General features: G+C 34.7%; 1 protein-coding gene and 1 pseudogene across 1 annotated transcript in view; one reads left to right on the forward strand and one right to left on the reverse strand.

The window, feature by feature from the left end:
* IMMP1L (inner mitochondrial membrane peptidase subunit 1) overlaps window positions 1-24,898 on the reverse strand; it is a 75,088-nt gene that overhangs the window by 44,098 nt on the left and 6,092 nt on the right. Inside the window, exon 2 of the mRNA XM_065882935.1 lies at window positions 11,720-11,831. The gene's annotated coding sequence lies outside the window, so the exon portion shown is untranslated. The remainder of the gene's footprint in view (window positions 1-11,719; window positions 11,832-24,898) is intronic.
* LOC136126989 (lipid transferase CIDEB pseudogene) lies at window positions 9,109-9,829 on the forward strand (annotated as a pseudogene).

Genomic DNA, 24,898 nt, shown 5'->3' on the forward strand with positions numbered 1-24,898 from the left:
AGAAGGTCAGTTACATATAATAAGGCCTCTACGTTTTTATAAAGTAGTTACAGTAGCAGTATTTTATACAAATCATCTTGATCATTTTATACTTTAAAATATTTGAATAAATTCAAATCAACTGTAATTCAAAGTTTTATAATTCTTAACTGTATACTTTTAAAGTACACAGTGAAGTAACCTCTCCTTATATTTATATATATACAGAGCATTTAAAATGTATGGAATCCTAGAAATATTTAAAAAACAATACTTTATGTTCAGTTTTCTTCCAAGAAAATGAAAACTGTACCAACTCTAAGCAAACATATATGAAAAGAGAGATTCATATTCATTCACCCAAATACCTATCCAGAAAAATTCTAAGAATGTGAGAAGGAGTTCTCAACTTTATTTAAAGAAAAAAAGAAGTATCAAGATTTGCCATGGGATTCTTATAAAATTAAGATGCTCGGTATACCTGAAATATGACTTATTTGACAAGTTTGATTTGCCCACAATTGTCGAGGAACATACTACATCCATTACATTGGCCATTATTATCTCCGTATCATCACAATACCTGTAAGCATAGCTCCATAATATCTGATAAATACTCAGTCAGGTGACATAATTCTGATTTTGTGTATAAATCAGGCACCAATATTAGTGCTAGAGCTATAAAAAACACTATATGTAATTTCAACTTTATAGGACATGAATACTGTTTGGTTATCTTTATTAGAATATTACAAGAAAATTAATGAAGAATGCAAAAAATACACATTTCTGTTATGATTTTTATATGTAATACTCTAGAGCTACACTGTTCAATAAGGTAGCCATTAGCTACATATGGCTATCGAGCACTTGAAATGTGACTAGTCCAAATTGAGATGTACTGTAAGTATAAAATATACACTGGACTCTGAACACAGTACAAAAAGAGAATAAAATATTTTGTATTAATTACATATTGAAAAGATAATATTTTGGACCTAATGGGTTAAATAATATATATATATATATGACTTGCATTATATTTCTCTGGAACAGCACTGCTCTAGCAGATCATACAATTTCAATAACATACTCCTAAGCTAACTGAAATTGTACTACTAATAAAAACACTAAAGCAGAGGGTTATTATGGAAAAACGAACATTCCAGTATCAAATCTGATAGAAAAGCCTAGTAAAGAAAAACAAAATGTTGTCATTTATTTTCTATTTCACATCTCTAGCTTAAGGGTAGTGGGGGAGAAGGGACCAGCCAAATCAATGACCAACATGTACCAAAAAAGAATGTTTTATAGTTACAAAAATGCTTTAACCCAGTAAACAAAGGTTTTTAGAAAAAACACAGCTTGGGCAACTTCATAAAAGACTAGTAAGGTCTGTGTGTTATCCCTCAATGAGTCCAATAAACAGCAACTTCAAAAAAGTCTGGATCTAGACAGGGCCGTGATTTTTGCCTAAGGTGCTATATAATTGTTTATATTCAAATTTTAAAACTACATTTTAAGTAATAACTATAATAGAGATTTGAAGCATTTAGTATATTTCAGAATTTCAGCAAAATTTAAAAGATCAATTTTATAAATTACTAGAAAACTGCTTTTTCATTAGTCTTCTCATCATTTCATCAATGTAGGTAAAGAAAAAATAGTCCATTAATAAAAAGTGTTTTACAGAAACAAGGCAAACTGTAAATAGTTAAAGTATAAAACATATACCTAATTTAATTCAAGAAAAGTTAACGGCTGATTTAGTATGACCACAGACAATTGATATCATACAATTAAAACACACAGTCTATCTTTGTCACACATTGGAATATTATTTCAATATAAACAATAGTATGTAAGATATTAACTCATTTAAAAGTTGCTTTTTCATAATTATTCCTTCATAATATGTATCTAAAATACTAAGACTAAAGATGAAATATGAGTATCAATAAATAAGATGGGTAAACTCTAAATCAATTCTTCATGACCCAGCCATACCACTTTTTCCTATCCTTTTAAAATTATTTAAGTTCTTTTCTTTTCTGGTTACAAGTATCACACAGACATAGACACACATAGACACAAAAAAAACCCCAAAATAATAACAATAAAAAACTTTCTAGTCATCAATATATGAGTGCAATGATATTCAGTCTAAGCTAATCCCCAGACATCCAAATTCATGAATAAAAATTCATCAGTTTTAAATACACTGAGCCTATTAAGCAAGAACAAAAGCATATGCACAAAAGAGCTTTTAATATATTTCAAAGCCCACAAGAGCCATGGTCTCATTAAAATTATAAATTACACAAACATGGAATGAAGATTCAAACTGCAGTGCAGCTAAGCAGATTACAGAAAACCCCGCGTTCCATATGATAACACACCATGGCCCTCCCAGATGGAGGCTTGGAACAAAAAGGCCATCACCACAGCTAGGGAAAACCTCCTTGTGATCTCTGGTTTCTGTTCAGCAGATGACAGCCAAATAATATGTTGATTATTCTGTTTGTGCTGCTAAGCTTGTAAGATGGAATAAAAGCGATATGATCTATTGTGAACCCAATGCTAATGTGTTGCTCCACTCATAAATAATATGCTGAATTTATTTTGAAAATATCTTTTATCTGAATTTCAGTTTTCAAATGCATGAATTAAAATAAAAGCCAGTATAAAATTATATTTAATGTTATGCTTTAAACTAAAAAATGTAGATGACAAGTGAAAAATATCTAGGTGCTTAGTTAAGAGTCAAGTACAATCACCTTTCTTTAATTTCAACACTGTGATCAGAGACAAAATATATTTTTAAATAGGCAATTACTCTCATGAAATATAAATGTAAAATTAAGTAATACAATAATCATGAAGTTAACAATAAACATTATTGACAAGATAAAAACTAAAATACCAGGGTATATAAAAACACTTTGCTCCAATATAAATAATAGCACGTAGAACAAATACCTAAAATATTTTTGAATAACAAAAAGTATCACTGAAGGCCTTATGAATGTTAACTTGTACACAAATGGATGCTCACAAGAAATCCTACTTAAAATCAAAATAATTAAAAAGAAGCTTATATAGTAGGAAGCAGCCGCATCGCACAGGGAGATCAGCTCAGTGCTTTGTGACCACCTAGAGGGGTGGGATAGGGACGGTAGGAGGGAGATGCAAGAGGGAGGAGATATGGGGATATATATATATATATGTATAGCTGATTCACTTTGTTATAAAGCAGAAACTAACACACCATTGTAAAGCAATTATACCCCAATAAAGATGTTTAGAAAAAAAGAAGCTTATAAAAATAATTTTCAAATATAATAGACAGCATTCATATCGCTTTGATGACAAAAGTTAAAACCTAATTTTTCTCCTCAATTAAATACCTTAAACTTTAACAGCGTAAACTATACCCAAATGAGGTAACTGAAATTACGTCTGTAAATACTTCACAAAATTTCACGGATAAACATTTTTATGAATACTAGAATTGTTAAAAATATTGAAAATCATAACATTTTCCCACCCCAGAAATTCTTTCCTGGATTTTCTAGTAAACTTTCCTTAAAGACAAACAAATAAATAAAGTAGTACATTAAAGCTGCAGGTAAGGTAAACACAGATTACACACTATTTTCTTAAGTGGGTATTTTGTAGGCGGTACATAATTATGTTCATTTACAAAAGTCCACTTTGTTTTTCTGTCTAGAGACATAGATTGAGTCTAAAAAGAGAAGCAGAACTGCCTAATGTGAGAATACAGGCTAAAAATTACGGATGCAAAAGGTAAAATTACAACACTTTTAGAGAAAAACACAGAACACAGAACATCCTTGGCGTAGACAATTATTTCTTAAGTAAGATGTAAAAGCACTAAACATAAATGACAAACTAGACTACTTTAAAGTCATAAACTTCTGTTCATCAAAAGCACTATTAATAGATTGAAAAGGCAAACCTCAGAGTTGGAGAAATATTTGCAATACCTAAAAAAATGAAGGACTCATATTCTGAATATATAAAGAGCTCCTACAAATCAAAGAAAAAGGCAGCCCAACAAAAAAATGGGCAAAAGAAGTGAACAGGCACTTCACAAAAGAGAATAACAAATAATCAATATACATATGAAAAAGTGCTCAATTTCATCAATCATCAGGGAGCTAGAAATTAAAACAGTATAATGATTTACTACTTTATACCCACCAGAATTGAAAGATGAAAAAGATGGCGAAAAGGGAGTGTTAGCAAAGATGCAGAGCAACTTGAACTCTCATATGAACGTAAATTAGTACAACCATTTCAGAAAACTGGCAATTTTGATTAAAGCTGGAAATAATCGTACTTATGATCCAGTAATTTTGCTCCTAGACATATGCTCAGCAGAAACCCATAAATATATTACTCAGGAGATACGTATTAGAATGTTTATATTTAACATTATATGGAAATCACCCAAATGTCCATTAACAGAATAGATAAAAAATAGTTGTGATATAGTCATATAATAGAATGCAGCAATGAAAATGAACAGATTACAACTACATGCAACAATGTAGATGAATCTCAAGACATAATGTTGAACAAAGGAAACCAGACATAAAAAAATTATACTGTATAATTCTATACATAAAATACAAAACCAAGCAAAACTAATCTATGCTATTAAAAGTCAAGGCAGTAGTAATCCTTGTGCAGGGAGGGAGACAGTGGCTGGAAGAGAGCATGAAGGTGTCTTCTAGAGTGCTGATAATGTTCTTTTTCGTATCTGGGTGCTATTTGCATAATTGTATTTGGCTTCTAAAAAATTCATTGAGCCATCCACTTATAATATGTACACTTTTCCATATATATAGCTTTCTTTAAAAATGCAATTTTGCACACAAATACAGATATACAAAGGTAGTCAAAATCCTTGTCATAAGAAATTTAGGAACAACTAATGTATGTATAATCTAAAGGTGAAAACTAAAGGTTCTTATACTACTTATTTGAATAATCAATTTTTCAAACCAACAGGTAAGACAAGTTCCTGAACTCTTATAAATGGAGGAGCAACAGCTATTCACCCTATTATATTCCCCAGCTCCCAAGCTACAATACCATATTTTCAGAGATAACTGGCCTTTGTGTCAGAGTAGCTGCTGGTGCCGCTATTATAACAGAGCTTCTAAAATAGTCTCAGTACTGAAAAATTGCCCTTATGTGAGAAAGTAAAGTAGCACAGAAGATAAGGCAGTATAAAGAATATGTCTGCTGTTTTCCCCATTGCCCACAAATTTCATAAGCTTTTATTTATTATGAAAGCTTATTACCTAATTTAATGGGAATCTTTTGAAAACATTTATTTTACTTTTCAGTGAAGTTAAAATATAATTCTTTAATATCAATATCCTATAAATTAAATGAAACTTCATGATAATTTGACAATTTACATCTCATTATTTCCCACTTAAATATTTTCCCTTACTTCTATACTGGAACCAACACACGATTTACAACACTGTTTTGCTCATATTGAAAAGATACTTTAAGAAATAAGCTAAGGGCTTCCCTAGTGGCACAATGGTTAAGAATCTACCTGCCAATGCAGGGGACACGGGTTCGAGCCCTGGTCTGGGAAGATCCCACATGCTGTGGAGCAACTAAGCCCATGAGCCACAACTACTGAGCCTGCACTCTAGAGCCCACGAGCCACAACTACTGAGCTCATGTGCCACAACTACTGAAGCCTGTGTGCCTAGAGCCTGTGCTCTGCAACAAGAGAAGCCACCGCAATGAGAAGCCTGTGCACCACAACAAAGAGTAGCCCCCACTCTCTGCAACTAGAGAAAGCCCGCGCACAGCAACAAAGACCCAGCGCAGCCAAAAATAAATTATAAAAAAAAAAGAAAGAAGCTAAAAGAGATCACCTAATGATTATATAGTTCACATTTTACTTGTATAATAAATATTTATTCAGTTCTTACTATCTCCCTGGCTCTGGGGATAAAGGAATAAAACTGGCTAATTCTGTGGGAAATATACTAGGTTTATCCCTTTCTTTCTCTCTCTCATTTGACTAACAAAACAAAACTGTTTTTAACTAGTAACATAGTCACATATTCAAAAATTAAAAACAATCTAAAAGATATACAGTAAAAGCCCCATCTACTTTGTTTTCCTTACTCATCCACATACAAGATTTAGATTTTGTATACCTGTCCAGATTTTCTTTATGCAAATATAAGCAATTATGAATATATCTTACGCCTCTCCTCCTTTATACAAAAAGTAGTTTACTATACACTCTGCTTGAACTTTGCTCTTTTCAAATAACAGTGTATGCTTGAAAACTTTCCAAATCTTCATATAGAGAACAACCTTTCTATTTTTACAGCTGTAGAGTACTTCACTGTACAGCTATGCCAGAGTTCATTCAACCATTATCCTACTGATAGATAGTAGGGATTTTTTCAATCTTTTGCTGCTACAAAAGAAGCTACAATGAAAACTTTTATGCATATGTTTTGTTTTGTTTTGTTTTGTTTGCGGTACGCGGGCCTCTCACTGTTGTGGCCTCTCCCGTTGCGGAGCACAGGCTCCGGACGCGCAGGCTCAGCGGCCATGGCTCACGGGCCAAGCCACTCCGCGGCACATGGGATCTTCCCGGACCAGGGCACGAACCCGTGTCCCCTGTATCGGCAGGCAGACTCTCAACCACTGCGCCACCAGGGAAGCCCTGCATATGTTATTTTATAAGTACATAAGTATATCTGTAATAAATTCCCAGAATTGGCTGAGACAAGTGTATAAATGCATTGGTCTTTCTCTAGAAATTGCTAATTTTTCTTCTGTGGGGGCTGTGTCATTTTGCTTCCACCACATATACATCTCAGATGTATACCAGAAAAAGCTATTCTTCTCTTTGGGCCTCTAAGATATTTTGTTCATCAGGCAATTCTCAAAGATGTTCTCATTGGAAAAAACTATATGAAGTTCTTTGTTTATTTGCCCCAAATGCATATGTAAAATTGCTGACTTAGTTTTCAAGTTGGAAAAATATCGCTGATGTAGGAAATCATCATATTGATGCCTAATGTGCTGGGATAGCAACTGTCTGTCTCTCTTCCCGAGATCTCCTTTCATTTAAAAACAAATATACACCCCCATCCCAATTTTTTTCCTTTAAATTCACATTCAGTACTTTATAATTGGGAAAGCAGTCAAATGCATTTCACTTTTAAATGAATGTTTTCCTGAAGCACTTAAATGTTTTCTGGAAACCAAATCTATGTTACTTCTATATTTTCCTTTACAAAGCTATCATTTCAAAGGTAGTTTAATCTTTATGACTGACATTTTCAATAGGCAATGTCACCTAATACATTGTTTTTATTTCAAAGCCCATCCTGTCAAATATTTTATCATTAAAAACAACCACTTAAGCTCATTGGACTTCCTATTTAAGGAATCCTTAAGTAAATCCAGTTTCAATATCACTGTTTTATAAGAAAATATGTACATGATAATTTTTATTCCCCAAATAAGGATACCATAGTATTGATACATGCAAATCTAGGCTGCATTTCAATCATCCAGAAATCAGTTGTGAGATAATCTCAGTCTCTTGAACAAAGCAGTAAGACAAGTTGCTGACCCCAAAGTAAATTTTAAATTTACTTTCTATGCCCTTAATCAGTAGATGGGGTAGACCATACTTAAGCTCTCACCTAACCAATGAATATATTAGGTAAATGCTGATTTTTACATTAGAGTTAATATAATGCACTGAGAGTAAAAACCAAGAATTACCTAACAAAGGTAAAACAAAACAAAACAACAACAAAAAAACCACATCGTAAGCAGCACCCAGGACATAAAAGTTATCAGTCTAATACAATTTAGGAAAACGGTCCTAGATAGCATAACGGTCTCTGAGGAAATCACATAAATTCTGTGAAATGACTAATGTTCACAATAACAACTCTGACCCATCAAAAAAAACAAAAACAAAAACAACTTACATTATACTCAATTTGCTCTGTTTAAGAAGACAGAAGGGTACATTTTATATTTCAAAAACATTTTATAAAAAAATATTCATATGAAATAAACTTTGGCACACAAAAGGATAAGATTCAATTATTCACAAAACTAACAGATGAGGAAATAGTACACCACTTGTTAATAACAGGCCAATGAATGAGGAATTACTCTAAGTAAGATTCTCAAAGTTAGAATATACCACAGTTGCCTTTCAGAAGATGAACTGTAATAAAGTGCAGTAACATTTTGGGGACCTTTAAACATACAATTCTCTGTGCAAGGCCACTTCTTGGTTAAGAGTCCAAAGAATACCTGATAATTTCTGGAAGCTAGTCATGCAAATTCTCTACTTCAATGGCTGGACACACTCAAGAATGTATCCTGATTTCACTTTTCACTTTGTTTTCTTTAAATTGTGACTGCCACTAAGTAGACAGTTTGGTCTGGTTTCTAGCTCCAACCTTGTGCAATTCACTCAATCTCTTTAGCTCTCCTTATTTTCTTCATCAGTAAAGTGAAGAAGTTATAGAAAACATGATATAATAGTAAATGGAATCAAAGTGCTAATAAAGTAAAACAAAGAGTTACTACATTAGGTCCTATATCTGTATATCTACTACACATATACTATTTTTAAACTGTCACAAGTTACATGGCACTCTACCATATATTTAAGGCCTACAGTAAAGAAATTATGATCACTTCAGAATCTTTTCCAACACTTAATATGTGTCAATCTCAGGATACAACAACTTTCTCATGTACTCATTTAAATTAATTTAAAACACCACTATAATCAATTATCTTTAACCTGAAAATATATGACCTTTTTCCACTTGACACATAAAAATCAACATATGATATGTAAAAGAACATTCATGGAAATGTTAATTATAATAGCCAAACACCAGAAAGAACCCAAACATCCACCAAAAACAGAATGGATGAATTCTGTCATATTCATTCCAAAGGAATAACACATGATAATGAAAATGAATAAAATAAAACTACATGCAACTATGTAGATGACCTTCAAAACATAATGCTGGGTAAAGGAAGAAAGAATGCATATGATTCCGGACAATGGGGCTCACCAGTAGGCCCATCTGCATCCCATGCTACCCCACAGGAGCACCCCACAGCTGCAGCAGTGTCACACTGCAGCAATCTAGCACCAACCCAAAGGGAAGTACAAAGGTGGTCGCAGTCTCCAAGCTCAGTCAGGATCCAATATGAGCTCCAAGACTGGCTGTAGGGTCTGGACCCCAGCTCCACCACTCTAGCCACCTTTCTGTGTCTGTGATCACAGCTGCCACCTGCCAGGAACTACCAGACAAAGCACTGGAGACCCTGTGGTTAACACTGGTGATAGACGAGGATGGGACCTCTGTGGACTGCAAGGACTTCTTCCAATTGTTGGAAGAGGATACACGCCTGATGATGCTGGAGTTCAAGCAGAGTTGGAGCCCCAGCAGGAGTAGGTGCTATCATATGGCCTAGGCTGGGAGAAGCCCAAGCACAGCAAGGACATTGCCCTCATTACCTTGAACATATACAAGCAAAACCCTTGAGACCTCTTTGGCCTGAACATCAAAGCCACACTCTACAGGATCTACTCCATGAGTTGTGACTTTCAAGTACTTGGCCCAAAGAAAGTACTCAGGGAGCTCATCCAGTTGAACCTCCATGATGCTGCTGCAAGGCCTGAGCCACGTTGCTGGGAATCTCCTCTACTCTTTGCAATGCAGTGGAGGAGGCTGAGCGGTGACAGTGGCAGCAGCAGGGTCCCCTCCATCCCTACTGAGAAGGGGCTCTGAACTTCTGCCCCAGACTCGTTCCAAGAGATACCCTGTGAGGACTGTGAGAGCATCAGGTTTGGAGACCTGGAGGCAGTGCAGACTAGATAACTCACCTGACTTCCCCCATTATTCTCTGACAGCACTGTGATAGGTCCCATCAGCATAATGCTTTCCATGCCTAGCCTATACACTTTCCTCAAGAATGCTGTCCTTTCCTAGCGATCTTTCCAGCCTCTCACTTACCCTGAAAGGCTACAAACTTGTCCCCAGGCATCTTGATCCCATTCTGATTGCAGCTACATCTAAATTCCTTACAACTCCTCCTGTCCCTAAGCTCTTTAGTACAGTGAAGTCAGCCCTCTGACTTTACCTTAAGCTCTCTATTTCTTCATACCCTTCCCCTTAAAAATAACAAAAACATTTCCAACAAAAATACAAAAAAGTTTATCCAAAAAAAGAATACATATGAGTCCATAAAGATTAAAAAGAGGCAAAATGTGAACACATTGCTGAGGAATACACATAAAAGTGATAAAATTATATAGAGAATTATCTAAATAGTTATCACAAAAATCAGGACATTGGTCACCTCTAAGGAAAAGGAAGATTATACCAAGAGCTTCTGGTATGTCAGTAATGATCTATGGTTACTGAATGTCTGCTTTATACTTATTCATTTTATGTTTCTATATAGTGTTATATTTCATAATAAAAATGTTTAAAATGATATACTTTCTGAAAAAATATATTCTGAAAGAGAAGGAAGAAAGGGCTCCTCTTTTTTGCTAACAATTTTATTTTTTTGGTCTACATTTCTAATTTTTATTGCAATATTTTAATAATAAAGAAATGTTACTATGCCTAATTCTCCAGAATCTTAACAAAGAACAGATTTTACAGGCTTTCCAAATGGCCACAAAAAAAGTACCAGGTCATTAAAGAGTATAAGATCAGTTATTTTGTTAAATTTTTGCTTAGCTCAATGTTGTGCCTGTTGCTTTTTCTTCTTTTCAAGAAAATGTATGCTTACTTTCAAAACAAATCTGTATTACATCCAGATATTAATTTTATGCAGGCTGTACTCCAAAAAATATATAATAATTTAGCTCAAAAGTAGGAAGAAAAACTTTTAACTCTCACACATTTTAAAACAATTTTAGGAACACCTGTGTTTGCATTCAGTATGAGGGTTCATAATAGGATGGACACAAATATGACACTTGAGATCCAATCCAATGTCACTCTGCATAAGAATGGTTCACTGTGCGCACTAGAAAACATAACCACTAGATTACAGGATGGATATACAAAACAAGTTACACTTAAAGTCCACTGTATAAAATGTAATGTAGGGTAACTCACTCAAAATAGATCCAACAGTGTCTAATTTAAATTATACTAAAGATGTTTTAAATAGTTCCTTTGGAAAAACATAAAGGGAATTTAAATGATTACAAACGAGATAATAATAATAATAATCAGACAGATTACAAACATATACACACACATATAATTTAGGAAATCCTAAAAGTTCCATCACCTACAAGCACCCTTCAATGTATGTTTGTTACAACTTTTAGATGCCACTAAACAGGAAGCAGACAATAAAACTTAGAAACAAGACTATCAGCACTTTCATCAGGCTTCAGATATCAACATAATGGGTATCACCCATTATGAAAACAGAGCTGCTTTGGTTGTATACTGTTTTTTTGTGAATGCAGGCAAGGATTCCCCTCTATAGTGGGTCCAGCTAACCAGTTATTTGCCCATCTATTAAGTGCCAACTTTAAAAAATTATACTATGTCCAGCAGGGAGCAGCATTACAACATTCATAAGACTTAACCACAACATGAAACCGACAGAAGAAAAAGAAGGAAAAAAACCCACTTACCATAGGTCTTTTCAATGATACATTCAATTTTTAGGGCAATTGCAGGGCTTCCAGAAAAAACATCTAAAGCATGTTTCAAAGCATATATAGGTGATCCATGGTTTCAGGATTCCTAAAGCAGGAAATCAAAATTATATTAAGTAAAGGCTTCTTTCAGCCATATTTAGTTAAATTAGTATATAATATGACCAAGTGTCTCTCAGCTGTTAAGGTGCACCTTCCTTATTGGATCAATAGGATTCTGAATTCAGATATTCAATGACACTTCGGATAAAATGATTTTAAAAAGCAGAATATTAAAGTCCTTTATTTACCAGAGAATTTAAGTAGAAGAAAGTAAATGGGTGACATAATACATCAATCAACCTAGAGAAAACTGTGGTCAAGGACTTAAAGGAGTTGATAAGCCAACCATATACAGTTATGATATATCAAATCCTTCTAAACAATTTGCAGGTAATAGAGAGGATATAACATTCATTTCTACAGGTCAGCATGAATGAATATCTAGGGTTAGTTTTAGTTTTAAGAATACAAAGGCAGCAGAGAAGTAGTTTGTAATGCTGATATGTTAAGCCTGATTAGTGTGATATTTACTGAATATGAGGAATGCACCTGATATTGTAGAAAAACTCCGTGACCAGTCATAATATGTCAAAGGCAAAACATATTATGTTTGATATTCTCCTGGATGTCAAAACCTGCCTCATATTCAACAATAATAACTCCATGTCAGTTCTTATGACTGACGAAATGATGTATCACCACTGTTATGTGAAACATTAAACAGTTTGCTTTATATGTGTTTACATGCAAAGTTTCATCATTTACACCAAAAACCAAATTTTTGCCATTAAAAGAAGATAACATATGAATATTTACCTTGAAATGTATATAATATAAATAATAAATATATATAATAAAAGTTTGTGTAATATATAATATCACGTGTCAATATATCATAAATATTTACTTGCAATTTAATGAATAATACATAAAATGGTTCCTACTATTTTCTACAGGGAAAATGACATGAGAAGCTTGAGTGTATGATATCAAGACTACAGTTACTCTCTAATAATCATCATTAATTTGACTTAATTTTAAAGAAACTCTGATATATTCATCTTTTACCCTTTAACGCTAAGCTAGTCATAGCATTATTTCTTATTTTTTGCTCTCCTTAAAGTCTTCCCCATCCTATTTCTTGCCTTTGCTTTTGTACATTTCACTTTTCTGATACTTCCTCATTTTTGCCAATCTACCGTCCCTCTCCTTTATAATGCATTTCTGTTTCAACCCCAATTTTTGTTTTATTTAATCTCCTCTCTTTATGACCCTAACATCTTTCTTCCCTTTTCTCTTAGGACCCTTAAAAGTGAGGGTTGATTTTTTCTTTTGTTTTTTCTGTAACAACAATTGTGCTTAAATATACTCTTTCATCCACTTACAGGCACTGTGCTTGATCTTAATAATCCCACCTGTTTAGAACACTCAACTAAATATACTTAAATTATATTGCTGCTACTCATAAAAATATTTTTTCCTCTGAGTTACTGAAATATTTGAAGAACTCACTAAACATTTTGGAGCCAGTCTTTTTTTTTTTTTTTAAGATTTATTTATTATTTATTTATTTTTGGCTGCGTTGGGTCTTTAGTTGCGGCACGCAGGGTCTTCGTTGAGGCATGCGGGATCTTTCATTGCAGCGCATGGGCTTCTCTCTAGTTGTGGCGTGCGGGTTTTCTCTCTCTAGTTGTGGCATGTGGGTTTCCTCTCTCTGGTTGTGGTGCGTGGGCTCCAGAGCATGTGGGCTCTGTAGTTTGTGGCACACAGGCTCTCTAGTTGAGGCATGTGAGCTCAGTTGTTGTGGTGTGTGGGCTTAGTTGCCTGGCTGCATGTGGGATCTTAGTTCCCTGACCAGAGATCGAACCTACATCCCCTGCATTGTAAAGGCGGATTCTTTACCACTGGACCCGGAGGGAAGTCCCTGGAGTCAGTCTTAAAACACCCCAAATCTCAAGAAAATCTAATCACACACTCCTTCCATTCAATTTGAGAGGTGATTTAGGATCTCACTATATGGTGTGAATAAATACTGAGTAACAAACTTTAAGTTAACAGAATTTTGCTTTATTCATGTGTGTGTATGCCCATGTGTACAATATCCTCATCAAAAAGCAAAGACACATTAAAGAACCCCATACTTCTAATATATATTATAAAGTCTAAAAAGAAGGGCTTCCCTGGTGGCACAGTGGTTGAGAGTCTGCCTGTCGATGCAGAGGACATGGGTTCATGCCCCGGTCCGGGAAGATCCCACATAACGCGGAGCGGCTAGGCCCGTGAGCCATGGCCACTGAGTCTGCGCGTCCGGAGCCTGTGCTCCGCAACTGGAGAGGCCACAACAGTGAGAGGCCCGCGTACCGCAAAAAAAAAAAAAAAAAAAAAGTCTAAAAAGAAAAGTGATTTCCCTATTTGGCACTTTCTAATATGAATATTAACATTAACAGTATTGGCGTATGGTGAAATAATCTCACAACAAAATATTATGCAAAACTTTGAGTTTTAAAAATTATAAATAATTATATAACACATTTATAATATAATTACCTAAAAAGAGACTATAGTGGGTTGAGTAGTGTTCTCCCTTTCCCCCAAACTCATGTCTACTTGGAACCTCAGAATGTGACCTTATTGTAATACTGGATCTTTGCAGATATAATCAAGGTAAGGATCAATATGAGATCATATTAGATTAGGGTGGGCCCTAAATACAATGCGAATGTCCTCAAAGGAGACCGAAAAGGACACACAGAGACACAGAGCAAAAGACAATGTGAAAATGAAGGCAGACATTGAAGTTATGTTGCCACAGCCAAGGAAAGACAGGAGCCACCAGAAGCTGGAGGAGGCAGGGAAGGATCCTCCTCTAGAGCTGTTGGAACAAACATACTTCTGTTGACACCATAATTTTGGACTTCTGGCCCTGGAAACTGTAACGAAGTAAATTTCTGTTGCCTTAAGCCACCAAGTTTGTGGTAATTCGTTATGGAATTCCTAGGAAATTAAAAAGATTTTGGTACCAGGAAGTGGGGTGTTGCTGTAACAGATAACAAAAAATTTAAGAAAAATAATAATGACTGAAGAGACTATTGGTAGATTGCCTTGAAGAGCCATCTGATATTGGATTGACCAAAAAGTTCATTCAGGCTTTTCCATAAAATGGTACATAAAAACCCGTACAAACTTTTTGGCCAACCCAATAGAAATAAGAGACGTTAAGGAGATTCTGGTGAATGCTCAGAAGGAAGTGAACAGGATGGCTGAGAACACCTGTATCATCTTAGAGAATACTCTTATTTGTCAGGAACAGAATGTTACAGAAATATGAACATTAACTGGACTTCTGGTGAAGTCTCAAGAAGGGAATGAGAGATGTTATTGAACACTAGAGGGAAGGCAGTCTTTGTTACAATGTAGCAAAACTGACATGTGTTCTAATGTTGGGTGAAAAGTAGAACTTGTAAGTGATGAGCCTGAATGTTTAGTTGAGATTTCCAAGCAAAATGGTGAATGCATTTACTGGTTTCTCCTTGCTAATTATGGTAAAATGTGAGAGAAAGGAGATAAATTGAGGAATGAAAAAGGATAAAAGGAGATAAACTGAGGAAGTTAAGCAAAAAGAAATCAACACTTGATGATTTGGAAAATTCTCAGCATATCTAGATTGCAAAAGATGCTAACATCACAAATCATTAGGAAAATGCAAATCAAAACCACAATGAGATACCACTTCAAACTCATTAGAACAGCTATTATCCAATAAATAAACAAAGAACAAAAGTTGCTGAGGATTTGGAGAAAATGGAACCTCTCTGTACTGCTGGTGGGAATGCAAAATGGTTAAGCCACTGTGGAAAACACTTTGGTAGTTCCTTACAAAGTTAAACATATGCTGCAGCAATTCTACTCTTGGTATATACCTAAAGGAATTCTAACAGATACTTGTACTTTGATGTTCATTACACCAGTATACACAATAGGCAAAAGATGGAAACAGAACAAGTGTCTATCAACAGATGTATGGATAAACAAAATGTGCTATATACATACAATGGAATACTATTCAGCCATAAAAAGTAATGAAGTTCTGACACATGATACAAGATGGATGAACTTTGCAAAACACTATACTAAGTGAAAAACACTATGCAAATGCTAACAAAGAACAAATATTATACAATTTCACTTATGTGAGGTACCTAGATAGGCAAATTCATAGAGACAGGAAGTAGAATAGAGGTACCAGAGGCTGCGGTGATGGAGTGGGAAGGTTATTGCTCACTGGGTAAAGCATTTCCCTTTGGAATGATGAAAAAGCTCTGGAAAAAGATAGTGGCAATGTTTACACATCATAAATATACCTAATGCCATTGAATTGTACACTTAAAAATGATTACAATAATAAATCTTACGTATATTTTTATCACAAAAAGATTATTCCTATGGAAAAAGGACCCAAGACCTTGAGCCAGATGCAAAGGCTGACATAACTACTTCAACTAGAGAATCAAGACTGAGCTACTGATAAGCTCTAAAATGAACATATTCCAATGCTCAATGAGGGAAAATGATCATCATATATGATAGTAATTCATTAATTCCATGTGAGTTCATTTAGGAAATGTTAATAGAAAAAGGAAACATGAGATGCTTTTTAAATTTTTTTTAAATAAACTTAGAATACCAGACTACAAAATTAATTTCAAATCTTCCACTCTGGAGAATGGTAAAATTATAGTACAAAATGGTCTTTAATTTTTTTTTAACTTTGCATTTTGAGGAATGAAAAAATATAAAAGGTAAAAACATGGCCTTAAAATTCTAAAGATTTTTAAAAGCAAATATATTTAAATGATTAAAAATCTTGTTTCAGTGCTGGACAACTCTGATAAAAAGTTCTTTAATATGAGTTGAAACTGAAATTTCTATGCTTTGGAGAAACAAAGAGGTCTAATTTCTCTTTCACAAGATTAAGACAGGTCTTCTGAAACTCAAAATCATTCACCTCTGTGTTAAGTATGTCTCACTTACTACTTGTTGTTTCATATCACAATCTCGAACCATCCTGGTTACTATGAACTTACTCATTTTATCAAGACAAATATGCCTTATTCCTTACGCAAATATCCATAAACTGGCTAAATAAAAGGCTACCTTTAGGATACTAATGCTGAGTTTGGGTCCAGGTACAAATTGTAAATAAGCTTGAATTTTGTCATCAGACAGCTCATCACGGTTGTGAATCCTAGCTCTATCATTTACTAGCTATGTGAGAATGATGGTTAATTCTATGTATCAACTTGACTGGGCCATGCAGTGTCAAGATATTTGATCAAACATTATTCTGGGTGTTACTGTGAGGGTGTATTTGGATGAGATTAACATTTGGATCCTCAGATTAAGTAAAGCAGATTGCCCTCCCTAATGTGCGTGGACCTCATCCAATCCATTGAAGGCCTGGGTAGAATGAAAGGTTGACCCTTAGGTCACTAAAAGGGAGTGAAAAGCATCAACATACCAGAGATTATGAAAACTTTCTAAAAGGCAGAAATAACAGTGATAGGTAGAACAGGGCAGAGAGAGCAACAGCCTAGCACAGGGTTTGGCAAACCATGGTTCACAGGGCAAACCTTCCAGGTTACCATCTGCTTTTGTATACCTTGCAAATTAAGACTGGTCTTTATACTTTTAAATGGCTCAAAGAAAAGAAAAGAAGAATATTTTGTGACATGTAAAAATTATATGAAATTCAAATTTCAGTGTTCACAAATAAAGCATTATCAAAACACAGCTGTGCTCATTTTTTAATATACTGTCTACAACTACATTCCAATGGTAGCGTTGAAAAGTTATGAAAGAGGACATGTGGCCTGAAAAACCTAAAATACTTACTATTTAGTCTCCAAAAAAGTATGCTGACCCTTGTCCAACTACACACACAGGAGAATGTTTCAGGGAAGATGTAAATTTTCTTCCTGTAGAAAGGGGTTGTGGGCTGAACCAACAGTTATGGAGGGTAAAAAAAGGTTTAACCTGCCTGAGAGGATTCTGGGCTCCAAAGTGTAGTGGTTGAAACCTAGGATAGGATCCTCCTTATCAGGCTATTAGAGACGGACCTGGGCTGTCTGCTTGCTCTCTGCTTATCCACTCTGAGCAAAACACACCAATAAATTAGTCTTACCTATACCCAAAGCAATCTATAGATTTAATGCAATCCCTATCAAAACACCCATGATATTTTTTACAAAACTGGGACAAATAATCGTAAAATTTATATGGACACACAAAAGACCCCAAATACCCAAAACAACCTTAACAAGAACAAGGATGAAGGTATCACACTCCCTGACTTCAGACTACTACAAAACTACGGTAATCAAAACAGTATGGTACTGGCACAAAAACAGAAATATAGATAAATGGAACATAACAGAGAGCCCAGAAACAAACCCAAGCATTTATGGTCAATTAATCTATGACAAAGGAGGCAAGAATATACAAAGGAGAAAAAACAGTCTCTACAATAAGTGATGCTGATAAAACAGGACAGCTACATGTAAAAGAATGAAATAATATTTTCTCATACCATAAACAAAAATAAACTCAAAATAGATTAAAGACCTAAATCTAAGACCAGAAACCATAAAACTCTTAGAAGAAAACATGCAGAACACTCTTTGACATAAATTGTAGCAATATTTTTTGGATCTGTCTCCTAAAGCAAAGGAAACAAAAGCAAAAATAAACAGATTGGACCTAATTAAAGTTAAAAGCTTCTACAGAGCAAAGGAAACCATTGACAAAACAAAAAGAGAACCTACTAAATTAGAGAAAATATTTGCAAATGATATGACTGATGAGGGGTTAATATCCAAACTATATAAACAGCTCATACAACTCAATATCAAAAACAAACAAGCAAACAAACAAAAACACCCTAAACAACCCAATTTAAAACTGGGTAGAAGACCTGAATAGACATTTCTCAAAAGAAGACATACAGATGGCCAACAGGCACATGAAAAGATGTACATCGGTAATCATCAGAAAAATGTCACTCAAAACTCCGATGAGATATTACCTCACGACTGTCAGAATGGCTATCATCAAAAAGACCACAACTAACAAATGTTGGTGAGGAGTCTGAGACTCGGGAACCCTCATATACTGGTAGTGAGAATGTAAATTGGTAGAGCCACTATGGAAAACAGCATGGAGAGTCCTCAAAAAAATTAAAAACAGAACTACATGATCCAACAATTCCACTTCTGGATATATATCCAAAGAAAACAAAAACACACAATTTTAAAAGATATATGCACCCCAGTGTTCACAGCAGCATTATTTACAATAGCTAAGATATGAAAGCAATCTAAGTGTCCATCAACAGATGAATGGATAAAGAAGATGTGGTATACATATACAATGGAATATTAGTCATAAAAAAAGGAAATTCTGCCATTTGCAACAACATGGATAGACCTGGAGTATATTTTGCTTAATGAAATAAGTCAGACAGAGAAAGACAAATACTGTATGTTATCAATTATATGTGAAATCTAAAAAATAAAATGAATGAATATGACAAAACAGAAACAGAATCATAGATATAGAGAATAAACAAGTGATTATCAGTGGGGAGAGGGGTGGGGGGAGGGGCAAAATAGGGGTAGGGGATTAAGAGATACAAACTACTATGTACAAAGTAGAGAAGCTACAAGGATATATTGCACAGAACAGGCAATATAGCCAATATTTTATAATAACTTTAAATAGAGTACAAACTATAAAAATGCTGAATCACTATATTATACACCTGAAATTAATATAATATTGTAAATCGACATACTTTAATAAAAAAATACTAAGTCCTACCTACCCATAAGGAATTCCCATCAGTATTCTTTCCATTTAGGGTAATTTGCTAGAGAAAGAAAAGAAGAGAAAACCCACTCCAGTTATCTATATTATTCAACTGGTCATATATCAACATGAATGAACAACCAAGGATCACCAACATTTAAGGAAACCACAAGAATGAAAAAGAAGGCCCATGATGAAAAACAGAACAAGCAACTCTGGAGAAATCAGAGGTAATTCAGGGAGGAAAATAATTCTATTTAACATCTTCAGAGATATTAGTTAAGATATTGTATCTATGCGACAACAGGCATATGAAAAAGAGTAGAATTAAAACAACAAAGAGTAGAGTTTAAAGACATTTAAAATAGAATGCCTATCCACCACCAACTCCCCCCACATATACAAAAAAATAGAAAAGTTGAAACAAAAGTTGAAGAAATACAGAATAACAACCCAAGGAGGGTAATAATCTCTCTAAAATGTTACAGGAAAAGACCCCCAGGGAATACAGAGCAGGAAAAAGAAAAATAAATAGATACATCTTTCATGTAGAGCAGAGGTTGTCAAACTAGGGCCCATAAGCCAAATCCTGCCCACTCCATTTTAGCAAATAAGGTTTTACTGGAACACAGCCATGCTCATTCATTTACATGTTGTCTATGGCTGCTTTTTTGCTACAACAACAGAGCTAAGTAGTTGCAACAGGGACCATATGGTCTGCAAAGCCTAAAATATTTTCTATTTGGTCTTTCATAGAAAAATTTTGCTAAATACTGATCTAGAGCTATGCTGTCCAATATAGCAGCAACTAGCCAAAAGTAGTGTTTAAATTTAAATTATTAAAACAAAATTAAAAATTCAGTTCCTCAATCATATCAGCCACATTTTAAGTACCCAATAGCCATATGTGTTTAATGGCTATTATACTGGTCAGTGTAGACACAGAATATTTCCATCAACACAGGAAGTACTACTGGACAGGGCTTACCTGGAAATTATAATAGGCCACTATAGCTACATATTATTTATTTATTTATTTATTTATTTATTTATTTGCTGTATGCGGGCCTCTCACTGTTGTGGCCTCTCCCGTTGCGGAGCACAGGCCAGGCTCCGGACATGCAGGCTCTGCGGGCCATGGCTCACCGGCCCAGCCGCTCCGCGGCATGTGGGATCTTCCCAGACCAGGGCACGAACCCGTGTCCCCTGCATCAGCAGGCGGACTCTCAACCACTGCGCCACCAGGGAAGCCCTACAGCTATATTTTAATTATTGCCTTTAAAAGTGCTACAATGAAAAACAAAAATACCTAAGAGAAGCAGGAAGAAAGATTAAATTCAGAAAAAGACAAAAATTAGTAACATTAGAAAAGGAAATAATTAATGCCTAAATCTAACGCATCATTCTATGAAAATAGCATTAAAATAGATTTTTTTTTAATCCTTCGAAGTTACTGAGAGAAAAATCCAAAGATATAGTATTACAAATGAGAAACTAAATATCATAATGGATATGGACGAGATTATGAAACAATTCAATGTAGAGAATGCAATTAATTAATGCTACCAAATTTGAAAATAATTTAAAAAGTGTTTCCTAAGAAAATATAATTCAAAGAAAGATAGAACAAGAGCTGTGAACAAAAAAGTTTAAAAAAAAGTTGTGTAATTTAGTTCTGAGTTTACGATGAAAATGTTTGCTAGGATTTTTAACTTTCTTCTTATCCTACAAGAAACTTAATATTCTTAAACTAGGAAAAAACAGTCAAAATATTTCCCTCTGCTAACACTACTTATTGGGCCAAGAAATATGTATTTCTTCAGAGGGGATCAGCACTAGTCTAAATGATCTTTCATGCAAAATCAGTAGATGTGATGTAAAAAGCTTCACATGGAATGGTTTTAAATATCTGGCCTTTCCCTGGGCTCCCATAATTATTCATACTGAGGAGGAATTGATACCTCATCAGAAATGTCCAGGATAATTAGAATAATGCATGGGCTTAGATTAGCACTGGAGCTTTATGCCTATGAGACTCCTCTACTTGACACAGGAAAGGGGCACCAGGCATTAGTCAGCAGTTGTTAAATTCCTTACTTGGGCTCCATGCAAAGAAGAACAGTCCCCGATTGTGAGATATACCTGTGCTGGGCCATTTTACCTCTGGAATTTCTTTTTCCTTTAACACTAAAAATGTTTAGTGTTTACCACTAAAAATGTCTTGTTCACCTTTATAGATACATTTACTTGAAAAATCTCCTTGAACCAAAACATGTTTATCTTTTGACACATCTACCCTATTACACTGAATATTCCCAGATGAGTATAAAGTGGATTTTTAAATTTTAACTTAAAACCCCAGTTTTCTGCTTATATTTAAGGATCCACTACAATTGGGATGAACGTAAGTTCTCATGTGCCCTGGACAGTCCCAGATTACACCTGCTTTCCTGGCATCCAATATAATTCATGTATTTCAGCACTCTCAAAAGTGTTCTAAAAAGTATTGAGGAAATCTAAACAAAAAGTAAAAAATGTTTTAAAATAAATGATGATGAAAACATAAACCTTTAAAAGTTGTAGGATACAGCTAGAACAGTGCTTAGGGAAAATCACCCTTAACTATAAATAGTATACTAGGAAAGAAGAAATGTGGAAAATCAATGAATTAAGCTTTTATCACAAGGGAGAAAAACCAAAATTTCAGCAATCAAAACCAAAGAATGTAGGAGGAAGGAAATAATAAGAGCAGTAATCAATAAAATAGAAAGTAAAACATTTTACAACAATAGGGAAAAAATTTAAAACCCAAAAGTTGGGTTTTAAAAAAAGAAAGATTAATAAAAATGAAAAATCCCTAGCAAACCTAAAAAAGAAAAAAAGAAGAAACACAAGTAACCGATATCAGCAATAAAGAAATCATTTACAGTCACTAAAAAATAAGCTCATAACAGACAAACCCTCCCTTAGGTAACAACCACAAACTCAGGACAAAATACAAGAACAATTATGTGAAGTCTCTACAGATCGAACAGAACAAGATTTTGTTGGTGAGTTAAACCTGTAAGAAGGGATTTCCAAAGGTTGAGCATCTTACTTTTACTGATTTAGCTTGAGTGCAGTGCAGTACAGGTGGTTAAAATTCTGAGAGAAAAGAAGTCATCCTTCTGGAAAACCTGAAGAATCACACACTAACCGATGAAATGATAAGTCCAGAAAAATCTACCTAATATGTGTGACTCTATTTATTGTAAAAGTAATGTTCAATATGGCAGGGAAAGAACTGTCTTTTCAATAAATGGTGCTAGGTCAATAGGATATCTATGTAGGAAAAACAAATACACCTTCAGCCCTGCCTCACACCAAAGACAAAAAAAAATGAATTCCACCAGCATGCAGACTCAAATGTTTAAAAGTAAACAGCAGGGCTTTTAGATGAAAATATTATCTTTGAACTCTTGGGAGTAGGCAAACCTAACCATAAAGTGCTAGACATAAGGAGAAAAAGTAATCCTTCAGAATACATTCTGACTGAAATCTAAAGACGATGAACCGGTTCGCAAGGCAGAAATAGAGACACAGATGTAGAGAACAAACATATGGATACCAAGCGGGGGAAAGCTGGGGTGGGGGGCTGGTGGTGGTGGGATGAATTGGGAGATTGGGATTGACATATATACACTAATATGTATAAGACAGATAACTAATAAGAACCTGCTGTATAAAAAAATTAAATTTTATTAAATTGAAAGAAAAGAATATGAAAAGGAAAGCCACAGACTAAGAGAATATATTTATAATACATTTATTTGAAACTGAACTCTTATCCAAAATACAAAAAGAATTCCTACAAATCCAGATTGAAAGACAAACAATGCAAATTTTAAAAATTGGCGAAGACACAAAAAGACTTCACAGAAGAGGTTATCCAAATGGCCAATAAACATAAGAACAGGTGCTCAACTTCATCAGTTCAAATCTAAATGAAAATGTCATACCATAAGCCTCTAAAAATGGCTAAAATGAAAAGAAAGACAATACTAAGTGTTGGTAAGGATGAGAAGCAACCAAAATTCTCAAACATTCCCGGTAAGAGTGTAAATTGGTACAACCATGTTAGAAAAATGTTTGGCCACAAATAGTAAACTAGCCAAACCCCTTTCAACAGTAAAAAAGATAATGATTTGTGACACAGTTACACAATACTATATAGCAACACTATACAGTAACAAATACTCCACAACTGTACACATTAATAACAGACATTTCACAAATATAATGGTGAGCAAAAGAAATCCAACACAAGAATAAATGGTGTATGGCCTCATTTATATAAAATACAAAGACAGCTAAAACAGTCTGTGATGTTGGAACTCAGGACTGGGATTTCCCTTTATGAGTATACTGACAGAAAGCAAAAAGGGATTGCATGAAGTCCAAGAACTCCCTCTGTGCAGGCATGACCCTGGCATTCACTCATTCAATTATGCTGCCAGAATACTATCAGGCCCCATGATAAGCCTCACCATTTCTATTATATGCTTTACATGCACAGACACAATAGTAATATGAGCTCTAGGTCTCAGAAAACTTGAAAGGCCAACCAAAGGGGTATGCACTTCTGTCATGGGGCGCTAGTTGCTTATCATGACCATTATGTTTTCTGGTGTAACTTTAATAGGTCACTGCAGTCTTTCAATTGTACCTGCAGACTTCTCAGAATACCCTTGCGGAAATGGTCCCACTATTTGGCCACAAGGGTGATATACACGCTGCTTATGAAACTCTCAGACTGAGATTTTATATAGCTGATTTCTTTGTACTTTGGACACTTTTTTTTTTAGGGACTTTATCATAGAGCAGTTTTAGGGTTACAAAAAATTAGGAGGAAGGTACAGAAATTTTGTATACACTTCTGACACCACACATGTATAGCTTCCCCCATTATCAACATCATTCACCAGAATGGTGCATTTCTTACCAAGGAGGAACCTACACTGACCCATGATAACCACACAAAGTCCATAGTTTACCACAGAGTTCTTTTTTGATGCTGTACATTCCGTGGGCTTGCACAGAAGTATAATGACATATATCCATCATTATAATACACAGAATATTTTCACTGCCCTAAAAATCCTGTGCTTTGCCTATTCATCTCTCCCTGCAACCATCTCTGCCAATCACTGATCTTTTTATTGTCTCCATAGTTCTGCATTTTCCAGAATGTCACATAGTTGGAATCAGTAT

The sequence above is a fragment of the Phocoena phocoena genome, chromosome 8 (assembly GCF_963924675.1).
Source record: "Phocoena phocoena chromosome 8, mPhoPho1.1, whole genome shotgun sequence".
NCBI classification, from domain to species: domain Eukaryota; kingdom Metazoa; phylum Chordata; class Mammalia; order Artiodactyla; family Phocoenidae; genus Phocoena; species Phocoena phocoena.